Below are 11,347 nucleotides of genomic sequence, written 5' to 3'. Positions count from 1 at the left end.
GAGCGACCATGAATGGCCAAGCTTACACCAGGGATCTCTACCTCTGGCCCAGGTCATGTTGGACTGGAGGATTGGGTGATTTTGCAGAGACCGGGCCAGTTGGAGAATTGTTTATGATGTCTACTTTGGTGGGTGCCACATTGTTTATTTTCACCCACCATAATTTCTGCAATGCCTAGCAGAGTGCCTGGCATGCAATAGAAAATTAATAGACGTTAGTTATACAAATATTTCTCAGTTCTCAATGTTACAACCTATGATGAGCCTATTATGAGCACTGGTATATAAGAGTTTAATATCTCTATGCTTTCAAGAAGTTTTATTGAATCAGGTAGTCCTAGGAAAATTGGTTAAAACCAAGCAAGAGTCCTCTTTTCATTGCTTCACAATTCATCTGTCAGAGCATTTAAATATTCAACATTGCCTAAAAACACTTACAGTTCTTGAGGCCTTTATGTATTTACTGGTTGTTTTCAATCAATGAATTAAATGTATTTATTAGTTGGCTAAACACAACAATCAATATTCATGTTAACTATACAAAGCTCAGTAGTGAGACAGAGTTACTGAACATATATAAAGAAATAAGAATGTAAGCAAAAGATGCCCAAACAGAGGAACATACATGTATTTTGGTAATTTGCCTACTCTGAGGAGATCAGTCTTGGGATTCAGTTCCTCAAATGCATTGCACAATGAAAGCAGCAATCTGCTATAAAAGATACTGTATATACTGGATCCTCAGTAGTCCACACTTATGAGAACTGCCATTACCTATGAATATAAGAACCACTAAAAATTATGAAGACAGCTATGAAAAGGATTATAGTAATCAATTATATGTTTATTTGGCTTTATAACTATATTGATATTTTCTTTGTGAATATGAAAGAAAACAAGAAATCTGACCTCTATTTATAGATGAAGAAACTGAAGTCCAGAGAAGCTCATTACCTCCCCAGAGTAAACCTAAATGCTCATCTATAGAACTGAGGTTCAAAATCTTGTCTGACTTGGTTCTGAGGCCCATGTCCCTTTCTTTATGTCTTCATGCTTCTAGTACATTTTTAAAATGGGACTTGAGATGTTAATATATATTTTTAAAAGGGTACCAGGAGAAATGCCGCGAAATCAATTTGCCAACAGTTGAGCAAGAGGAGGCTACTGAAGAACCTGAAGCCAGATCATCTGTTCGAAGAGGAAATCCTAGAGACTAACAATGACATCCATCCTGCAGTTATAGACACCCCTGAAAACCCAAAAGAAATTATTTTTACTAATAGAAAAAAAAAGTTGCCCAAATGCTTACAAAAGACATCATCACTTAAGCTGTAACTTTAAATAAAACATTCTTGACACCTGCACACTAAATTTGAATTCTTGTGATAAATATTTCAGGTGATAAGCAATTTAATAATAACATCAACCACTATGACTTCATCCAGCAAATTCATTCTTTAGAAATTTTACATAAGCCATTTCCTAACTGTTATAAACTTATGTTATCTTCTTTATATAGAAAGGTGAAGAAACTGTTGTGTGGTTGATAACCTAGTTGAGAATACAGACCATGTCTTTTACATTGTATAAAATAAAGCCAACATCCACCATAGTACCTAGCATATGGCAAAATATTCAGTAAATGTGGAATGAACATCTTCCATTGTGTGGGATAGATTTGAACTAATCAAGTCACACTGTTGTGCCATGTCACTGATGGAATTGAAGAACTAACTGCAGAAAGCCACTGTGCAGGTAGTGTCCGTGGAGCCACCAGAAATTGAATGGTCCCAGGTGGGAATTTATATGTGGCTACACACCACACTGGCAATACTTCCAAAGCCTTCAGGATGTTTTACCAATTACTTTAGGAATGAAGAAAACTTGGTCATAGAAATAACTGGAAGTGTAACCCAGTTTGAAGCATTTTACAAATATTAGTAGTTAACATTTTAGCATGTATTTCCTAAAATCATGTTTCCATTAGAATATCTCTCTTAACACTTTGTCAGCATGGCCCAAATTCTGTCAATGAATCTGTAGTTTATCTATATGTAAAAATTTTGGATTTTATCTGAACATTGTACAGTAATGACAACCACAACACACTGATTCTGCTGACTCATCTCTGCATTCTTAGAGTCTTCACCCTGGTTTTCCCCACTGAGAATTTGAGAAGGCCGAAGTAGACCAGAAAGAGTACTGAGAAAAGATCCTGAGGACCCGAATAACTGCCAAATGACCTTAGCAAACTAACTCAAGTTCTCCTAACTTTCATTTACTTACCTATACCTCCTAGGTTAGCTGTGAGCATCAAGTAAGAGAATGTGCTTCATAAACAGTCACACAAACAGAAGTTAATCTTATTACTGAGCATCAGTTCATCATTTTGGTGCTTTTTCAGACATCAATGACAGAATCCTAGAAGAATCTCTATTTTTACCACAACATTTACGCCTCATAGGTATTGGCTTATGTGTCTCTTCCCTCCAGTACAGGTGGTGTGGTTTAATATTTTAGCGTCTTGGCAAATGCTTCTGTTTATCTACCTGTCAATCATTCAGCAAATGATGCCAGAGGATGGGAATACAGTGGTGGACTAAATGCCCTGCCCCATGCCCCCAGAGAGGACATACACCATCAAAATATGGCAAAGTCATCCTATCCTTTTCAATAACATAAGGTGTTTGGAATATGAGGAAACTGCTTTATAGTTGAAGAACAGTCATATAAAGCCAGACTCTAAAGGTTTCTCTCTCCCAGTATTATTTCTGCTTTGTTTGCACTTTCTCATGAGATTGAAAAAAAAAAAAAAAGGTCAACCTGAATGTTTTGCCTAACCCTTATTCAGATAGCCTACATTATAAAAACAGCATTGCTAGGACCATCTGAATTTTGCAACTATCCTTAAATACTATTTAAAAATAGCCTAATATCATATGTGGGACACATATGAACCTACAGATGAGAAAAGGATTGACTATTCATAGCCAAAAATGTGTGATTATATGTACATGCCGAATACCCTTGGTTTCAAAGCAAGATGAAAATTCCTTCAACTCACCTTGATCTAGAAACAAACAAATTTCCCAGAAATTTTGTCCTCCCTGGAAAATGAAGGGCAACGATAACATTAATGACATTCTGTTGTATGTCAAGCCGATATAAAAGCTGCAAACATCTGACAAAAAGACTCCCATCCCTAAATGGCAGAAATTATTGAAACCACAGGGCATATAGCACTCTCTCTGGGAGCCTTTATCAGGGCACGGTGGGAGGTGGGCTTTTTGGAGCAGCCTGTAGTTAGCCCTCTATTCATGCTGGTCAGGTCTTTTACCAAGAGAGTTTTGCTTTCAGTATTTATGTAGTGCAGCAGGCAACTGTTTACCTCAGGGCATGAGAGTCAATCCAGCGCTTCGGAATCCGTGTGCCATTGGCAGCTCTGTTGCCCATGGAAACAAAGGCTTCTTTAGAGGGAGGGAACTCTGCAAGGGGCAAGGCAAAAGATAATCTCATCAATTTGGCCAGTGCCCTATTTAAAGGTGTTTTTTGCTGCATGAACCACAGCCATTAAAAAAACTGTACAGGGGATCCCTGGGTGGCGCAGCGGTTTGGCGCCTGCCTTTGGCCCGGGGCACGATCCTGGAGACCTGGGATCGAATCCCACGTCGGGCTCCCGGTGCATGGAGCCTGCTTCTCCCTCTGCCTATGTCTCTGCCTCTCTCTCTCTCTCTCTGTGACTATCATAAATAAATAATTTTTTTTAAAAAACTGTGAAGGATTACAATATTTTATAATCATTTAATAACTTGCTTTGACATCTCTAAATTATATACAGTGATAGGTTCATATGAATTTGCATTGGAGTATGAATTGGTTTTAAGTAGAGGAAACATTCAACAGGGAAGAACTTTCATACTTTCTCCTACCTTGGCAAAGAGAGGGAAAATGTTGATGGAAATTCTTGTCTCACATGTAGGGGAAGATTCTTAGATTGTGTTATTAAGAAGAAAGCTTTGGACGTAGATTAGGCTGGATGGACCATAATGCATGGTTTCAAATGACCTGCAAGTGGCTTGGACTAAAATCTCACAAATGGCTTCATTTAAAATATAAATTAAATTAAATCTTATGTTCAATTTCATTATTAATAAGCATTTTTTGAAGGTTAACAGGCTGACCTTTCCAGTGGTGTAATTAGCTCACTTTGTGCCCAGATTACACAGTGGAAGATAGGATTGAAAAAGAGATAGAGAATGGTAAACCACTGAGGACAGTATGGCAGTCACCTAATGAATAACATAATGGAGGCAGGAATAAGGAAGAGTGAGAAATTTGTATTTATCGAGCATTTGCTCTGCAATTAGGACCAGAAACTTTACATAGGTTATCTCACATAAACATCATAATAAAACTGAAAGATCTAGATCATTGTCCCTATTTTAGATACTGGGGGTTGCAGAGAAACCTGTGCAGATAGACTTAGTAGGTGTTTGAATAAATATGAGTGAAGGAAAGTAACTTTTCAAAACTGTTTCTGAATATTCCTATCAATTCAAATTATATCTTTTTTGTTTTATTTTTTAGGTTATTGTGCCTGTAGTACTGAGGGCATGGATGATGTTCAGGAAACAGTCATATTTTTTTTCAATGAATTATGCTATTCATTAAAACCAAAGTATGACCACTTACATTATGTAATACATTCTGGGCATAATGTGGAGACTGACGGAGATTGGGTTGTGGGAATTTTGACTCATTGTTATCCTTAAACATCTTTATAATGTGATTTTTCTTTACTTGAAATTCAGTTTTGATATCCCCAAAAAGAACAGAGTAAATCCATCCCTATTTTGCATCAAAAGAGTATCTATAAGAACAAATAAGTCATAAAACAAAACTTCCTTTTCCTGAGATATAGAAAGTATGTGAAAAACCAGGGAATTTCTTGGTATAGATCTGGTTATGGGAAAGGCAAACTTCCTGGGTACAAATCTGGAATCTGCTACTTACTAGATGTGTGGCTTTGGATATGTTACTTAAAATTTCTGTGAATCCGTTTTCTCACAACCAACCCGGGAATTTTACTATCTCCCCCATAGGGTTGTGATTAATAAGATATATTAGGCAAAACTTTTTATCACAACCCTAGTTGCATATAATAGGGAGAATTATCAAAACTCTCTGAAGCACTGAAGATTTGGGGTAATAACTGAAATAACATATGCACTAATAGTCCAATTCAGTTCAAGATGCATATATTCGTACTACTGTATGAAGTATTCTGATGACACATAGATCTGCAAAGACAAATCAGACATTACCTATGGCCTTGAGGAACTTATAACCTAGTGCAGAGGAAGACACCTAAGTTATTTTAATACAAGGTGGTAAAGCTATTGGAGAGAGCTAGACATAAGATGTTGCAAGATGACAAAAAAGAGATCATTATGATGAACCATAGGCTTCCTGGAGATGAAAACTAACCTGAAACTTAAAGAATGAACACAATTAAGAGAGGCAAAACTTTTAATAAACGCCTTGCCATTCAAGCAGTTCCAAAACCAATCTTAAAGAGATGCCAAACAACCAAATGTAGGGAAATATAAACCATATAGTTTGTACAGATCCTAATACCAAGCCAAAGAGATTGTATTTCATTCTGTAGATGGTGACGAGCCACTGAAAAGCTTTAAAAAGGAGAGTGATTTAGAGCCTTTTTCTTTTTGGAAACATCTCTCTGGGTGCAAGATGGGTATGGATTGGCTGGTGAGGTGGGAAGAAAAGAGCACACTGAAGATGAAGAATTAGGTTAATTGGCTTTCTCACTATTTCATGCTAATGAGAATGAGAGCCTACTTGTACTTGGTATCAGATGGTTGCATTACAAAGTAGGAGATAGATTTCACAACAATTGAGGAGATGACATCAAAAGGATTTGGCAATCGGTTGGATGTGATGGGTAAGGAATAGGATTCAATGGTAATTCCAGGTGGACGTGATACTTTTTACAAAACTATGCAATGTAGGGGCAGAAAAGAAAATCTGAAAGACAAAATTGCAAATTATTTCAAAAGAGACCTGTTAAATAGCAAGTATTTCTACAATATTTGGGTGGAAATGTGCAATAAGAAGTTAGATTGTCTCAGGGAAAATTGGAGCTATAGAGGTACATTTGCCTCTCACATACATAAATAGGCAAAGGTTTCATCTAAAAGAGAATAGGATAGTATCCAAAGAGAATAAGATGTAAAGTGAGTAGAATCGTAGACCATGAGAATCATCATAGCTTAAGTGGTATGCAAAAGAGGTACTCAGAGGAGAAATTTAGAAGTGGAAGTCAAAGAGGTAAGACGTAACTGGTCCCACAGAAGGCAACGAGGAGTTTCGTGAAAGTCAAAGAGCTTATACGTCCATCCAATAAAAGTTATTGCTTTTATTCTAGGCCTTTATTTCAAGAATATAAAAGTTGAAACATGTCCATTGGTTGTTGACCCTTGCCAGAGCAATTTCATTTTGCTTGGCACAAAAGCTAATCCCTCTGAGTTGCATTTTAAGTGAGAAATGAGGAAGTGGGGCCAAAATGAATGTGGATTACCTTTTCATGGAGAAGAGGGCAATCAGGCTGTAGCCACAAGAAAGTACAAGATCAAGATAGGCAAATTTAGGAGGAGAGAGCCCAAAGGATATTTAGAAAAAAAAAAATACTAGAATGGAGACATTTGGAAAGAAAATGATAGTGATAAATAATAGAGAAAGGTCAGAAAGGACAAGAGAAGTTGTATTTGAGACCAGTAGGAGAGGCAGGAGAATACCTCACTTTTGAGAATAGAAATGGCACAGAGATACTATGTCCAGTTCTGGTATTTGCCACTGAAAATCATGACAGCAGACAATTCACTAAATCAAACTTCCAATAATATTATCTCCCCGCATACAATGAGTAGTTTAAATAAAGTAGGTAAGTAAAACACAGAACTTTTGGTTAATATTAATATTGGATTATAAGTAAAGATGGACAAAGTAAAATTGTGTTGTGTGTGTGTGTGTGTGTGTGTGTGTGTGTGTGTGTGTGTGTGTTGGGGAAAAGAGAGCTAAAGGAAACCAAATTTATTTCCTCAAAATCCTTAAGGATGTCAGTGACATATTCCTCCCCTTTGCTTCTCACGTTGTCCACATTCTTAGGGGTAGAGATGGGGTGGGAAGTAGACAAAAACAAGTGTTTCTAGAAATTTCAAAATTCTGCTCACAATTTATGTTAAGGGTGTTAAAAAGTTAATGAAGACAGAGACCTAATCCATTCAAGCTCCTAATCTAGTCAGGTAGGAAGGTAAATACAAAAAAAAAAAAAAAAAAAAAGGAAGGTAAATACAAAAACACCTAAGGGGTAAATATATTGTCACCTAAAGTTGTATCTTTTACCTCTTTAAAAGCAAAATAGAATCCAACTATTTTAGAATGCCACTCTACTTTAAGGCCTGAGATACTTGGAATTCTTGAAATGTCATTTGATGTGTAGATACATTTGACATACATTAAAGAAGAAGTAACCTAAGAGGTTTGTCAGACCAGAGGAAGTGTGACTTTCTGGGCTGAGAGGGATGACGGAAGCCATTGGAATGATTTATTGATAAGGGATAATGTGCATTTGTAGTTCAAAGAAGAGCAGAATCAGCTCTTAATAATAAAAAAATTCTATTCCAAAGGTATCTTGCATTTTTTGGTATTCATTTCATGGACAAAAATAGGATGTAGGCAGGGAGAATTATTTTCCTTGAAACAAGAACTTTTACAAAGTGAAAAACTTGAAATTAGATCATACATCAGCATGAATAAGATCGCCTAACATGTTGCCCACTTGGAACAGTGGTGCCTTGGTAATATGCCTGGCCTTAGCCGAGCTGTTTGTGGAAAAGTAGATTGTCTTCATCACATGGCATTGTTTCTTGCTTGGACCTATGGGGGTAAAAAAGTTCTTTATGTGCAACTCTAAGATTATTTTCAGATTAGTAAACAGCAAGTCTACACACTGAGCTATGCAGCCACGTTGCGGGATACTTAGGAAAAATACTGAGTATGAGAATCTCTTACTCAATCTGTCTTGGAGGTACAATTTCCAAAAAATGTGATTTATAAATGAATAATACTTAAGTGCTTACTTTTACCAAATTTATTCCCATAAAATACCCAACTATACCTACCAAGCAGTTTGAGTTCTAAAATTATTCATGAAAAATAAACTTTGATAATAGAGAATCTGTGATCTTTAGTGGATCACGTAGCAAAATAATCAGAACAATAGAAGACAGAAAGTACCAAAGGAAAGTCAAAAAGGTTTAAAAGTATAACAGAAAAAAATATAGGTATATGAAATATTTATATAAAGTCACCTGTGCATATCTGATTTGTAATTTTCTGTTAAGGGTTTTAAATTCAGCTTTTTAGTTAATCCATGAGAATCATATCTTCCAGCTACTCTGTGCATTTATTTCTAGGCATTCCGTGGAGAGCATCCTCACTTCCAAACAGATCTGTCTGGTATCTATTGAACATAGTTCACCGACAAATCAAAGAAAGATTGAGAGTCATAGCAGCTTCTCTGTCCTCTACAGGACAAGCTACTCAGACTGGACTAACGGGAGAAATGCGTCACCACTTGCTGATATCCAGAGTGCTAAGCTTGATGCTTTGTCACAGATGGAAGGATGGCAACCCAGGATCATGTAGAAAATTGGGTTAGATATGTATTTGCAAATAGTTAGGGACCCGAGGGTAATTTAATTTGACTTTATGTTCTTTTTCACCATTTCTCTCTGATGTAGACTGAATATGTCTGCCCCTGAATCATAAGTTGAAATACTGCCCCTCAATGTGATTGTATTAGGCAATAGGGTCTTTGGGAGATAATTAGGTTTAGATTGATGTCATAAGGGTGGAGCCTACATGAAAGGGATTAGTGTCCTAATAGGAATCATGAGCAAGCTGGTGTCCAATCACTGTTCTCCATCACATGAGGATGCTGGGAGAAGTTTGCAGCCTGAGAGAGGGCTCTCACCAGAACTCAGCCATGCTGGCATCCTGAATCCAGACTGCCAGCCTCCAGAACCATGAGAGATAAATTTATCTTGTTTATAAACCATCCAGTCTATGGTATTCTAGTACAGCAGATGGAAAAAGTCTCCTACATTTCTCCCTTCCTTCCTTCCTTCCTTCCTTCCTTCCTCCCTTCCTCCCTTCCTTCCTTTCTCTCTCCCTCTCTCTCTCTCTTTCTCTCTCTTTCTCTCTCTCTCTTTTTAATTCTTCTTGCATTACCTAGGCTTTGGGGGGTTGAATTCACATATATATGCATGTGTTGAATTCCAGAGCCTCCTGCAACAAAATTGTTGGTTTTATTTCTTTTTAGGCCATTGAAATTAATTCAATTGACCTAAACAACTTGGATTGTACCTAAGATTTGTGGATTAAGTGTCTCTGATACAAGGATATAGTGTATCTTTCCTTGAAATCACCTCAGATACAAGCACTAGACAAAAGCTCATTTTATGTCTTCATCCCATTATTCTGTACCTTAATACATTCAAATTCAGGTAGGATCTCTATTTAAATATTAAGGATAAATATTTACAGGGAGACTAGCTGGTATGCTGAGCAAAGTTCATAATGTTTAAGCTGAAGGTGGTGGGGGTGCTTTTCAACAAATTCAAGTATAGGTTCAAATGACAAAAATCTTACATTGTATTGTATTTATTATTGGTATTTCTTATCCCTAAGAAAACAAATGGTAGTAACAAGAGTGTGTGTGTGTGTGTGTGTGTGTTCAAAAGCAGAGTGGATTTAGTTGATCCAGCATGAAGCATAGTGAGAGAGGAGAATATCAATACTCTGTAGATGCTTTTTCTATACGGAGTGGAATAGATTTTAATTTGTAAACCATAATGACTACTTACCACAGATCATTGCTTAAAAGCAGATCTTGCCTCTGTTCACTTCCTAGAGAAACACAAATGCGTGAGACTCCCATGTTACAGCCACTTCCTTTTAGGCGAGGCTGACACAGATATCATTCTGCCTCTGTGTCAGACAGTAATAAGCATAGGCTTCCATGCTGCAGGAAAACAATCCTCCTTCATAATCAAAATCTTAAACACTCTGAAAATCAAAGAAATACTGGTGGTGTTTTTTGTTGTTGTTGTTTTTTGTTTGTTTGTTTGTTTGTTTTACATTCCCAGTAGTACTAAGTACGGGGTTCAGAAAAGTCACACATTCTAAGATGCAATCAGTAATGTATTGTATTAGATTTTTGTACTAGAGCTAGTGCTGAACTCCACACAGGAAGTGATACAATAGGATATACAGGAAAAGGCCAGGAAAAAGAGGCCAGATAGAAAAAGACCTAATAAAGAATGGCAGAGAATGACATACCAGGCAGTACTGATTTACACACACACACACACACACACACACACACACTCATACTCACACACCCTGATTTCCCAACCAGAGATCCTAGAATAGCAAGTTATTGCAAGTTGTATATTTATATTCCCCACTCCTTCCCCACCTGATTATTAGCTTCCCTTTGCCCAATTCTTAAGATTGTAGGGCATCCCAACAATACAGGTATTTATGTTTCTACACCTGATACACATAATGTTAGCATATTCATCTGGAATTCTGAGTGTAGCCCTCATGGCCACATGCTTCACAATAGAAGGGAAGTGGGACTTTAATATAAAGTTGCAGAGATCTTCATGAGATGACCACAGTGCACTGTGATGTTGGAGCTAGAAGGCTGGTTTGGAATTGGCACTCATGGCACCTCAGCTGTGCTCCCTTCAGACTCAACTTCTCTTCTCACTTCAACATCAAGTAGCTGAAAGGCTTAAGCTAGTTTTTCTGTTCTGGTTGCTGAGCCCAAAGGACAGGAAATCATTACAGAGAAAACATTTCTAGCAAAGGTCACTTTAATAGAAAATTACATCAATCACCTTGAAGGAAAAAAAATACATTTCAATTGATGTCATCCGTTCATGGGATAACATCCATTTTAGTTTCTGACTTGAGTTTTTAAAAGTTAGTCTGACTTTTGGAGAAAGCACATTAAAAATTAACCACGCCTTCAACAGTGATTTCAATCTTTTAAAAAGGAAGAGATGGTTATTAGCTATTTCATGTCAGAAGCTAAATGGTTACCTACTTAGAAGGGGAAGATAATTTTTTTTATATACTCCCAATGGAATGCTAAAAGGAGCAAATCTTTCAGATTCAGAAGATCAAGTGTTTACTTTTTTAGCAAACTTTCTTACATGATAGAAATTTGGCAGATGCACACCTTAAAGATGGTGAT

The sequence above is a fragment of the Canis lupus genome, chromosome 6 (assembly GCF_003254725.2).
Source record: "Canis lupus dingo isolate Sandy chromosome 6, ASM325472v2, whole genome shotgun sequence".
Classification (NCBI taxonomy): domain Eukaryota; kingdom Metazoa; phylum Chordata; class Mammalia; order Carnivora; family Canidae; genus Canis; species Canis lupus.
The sequence above is the reverse complement of the archived record's forward strand: the minus strand, read 5'-3'. Positions refer to the sequence as shown.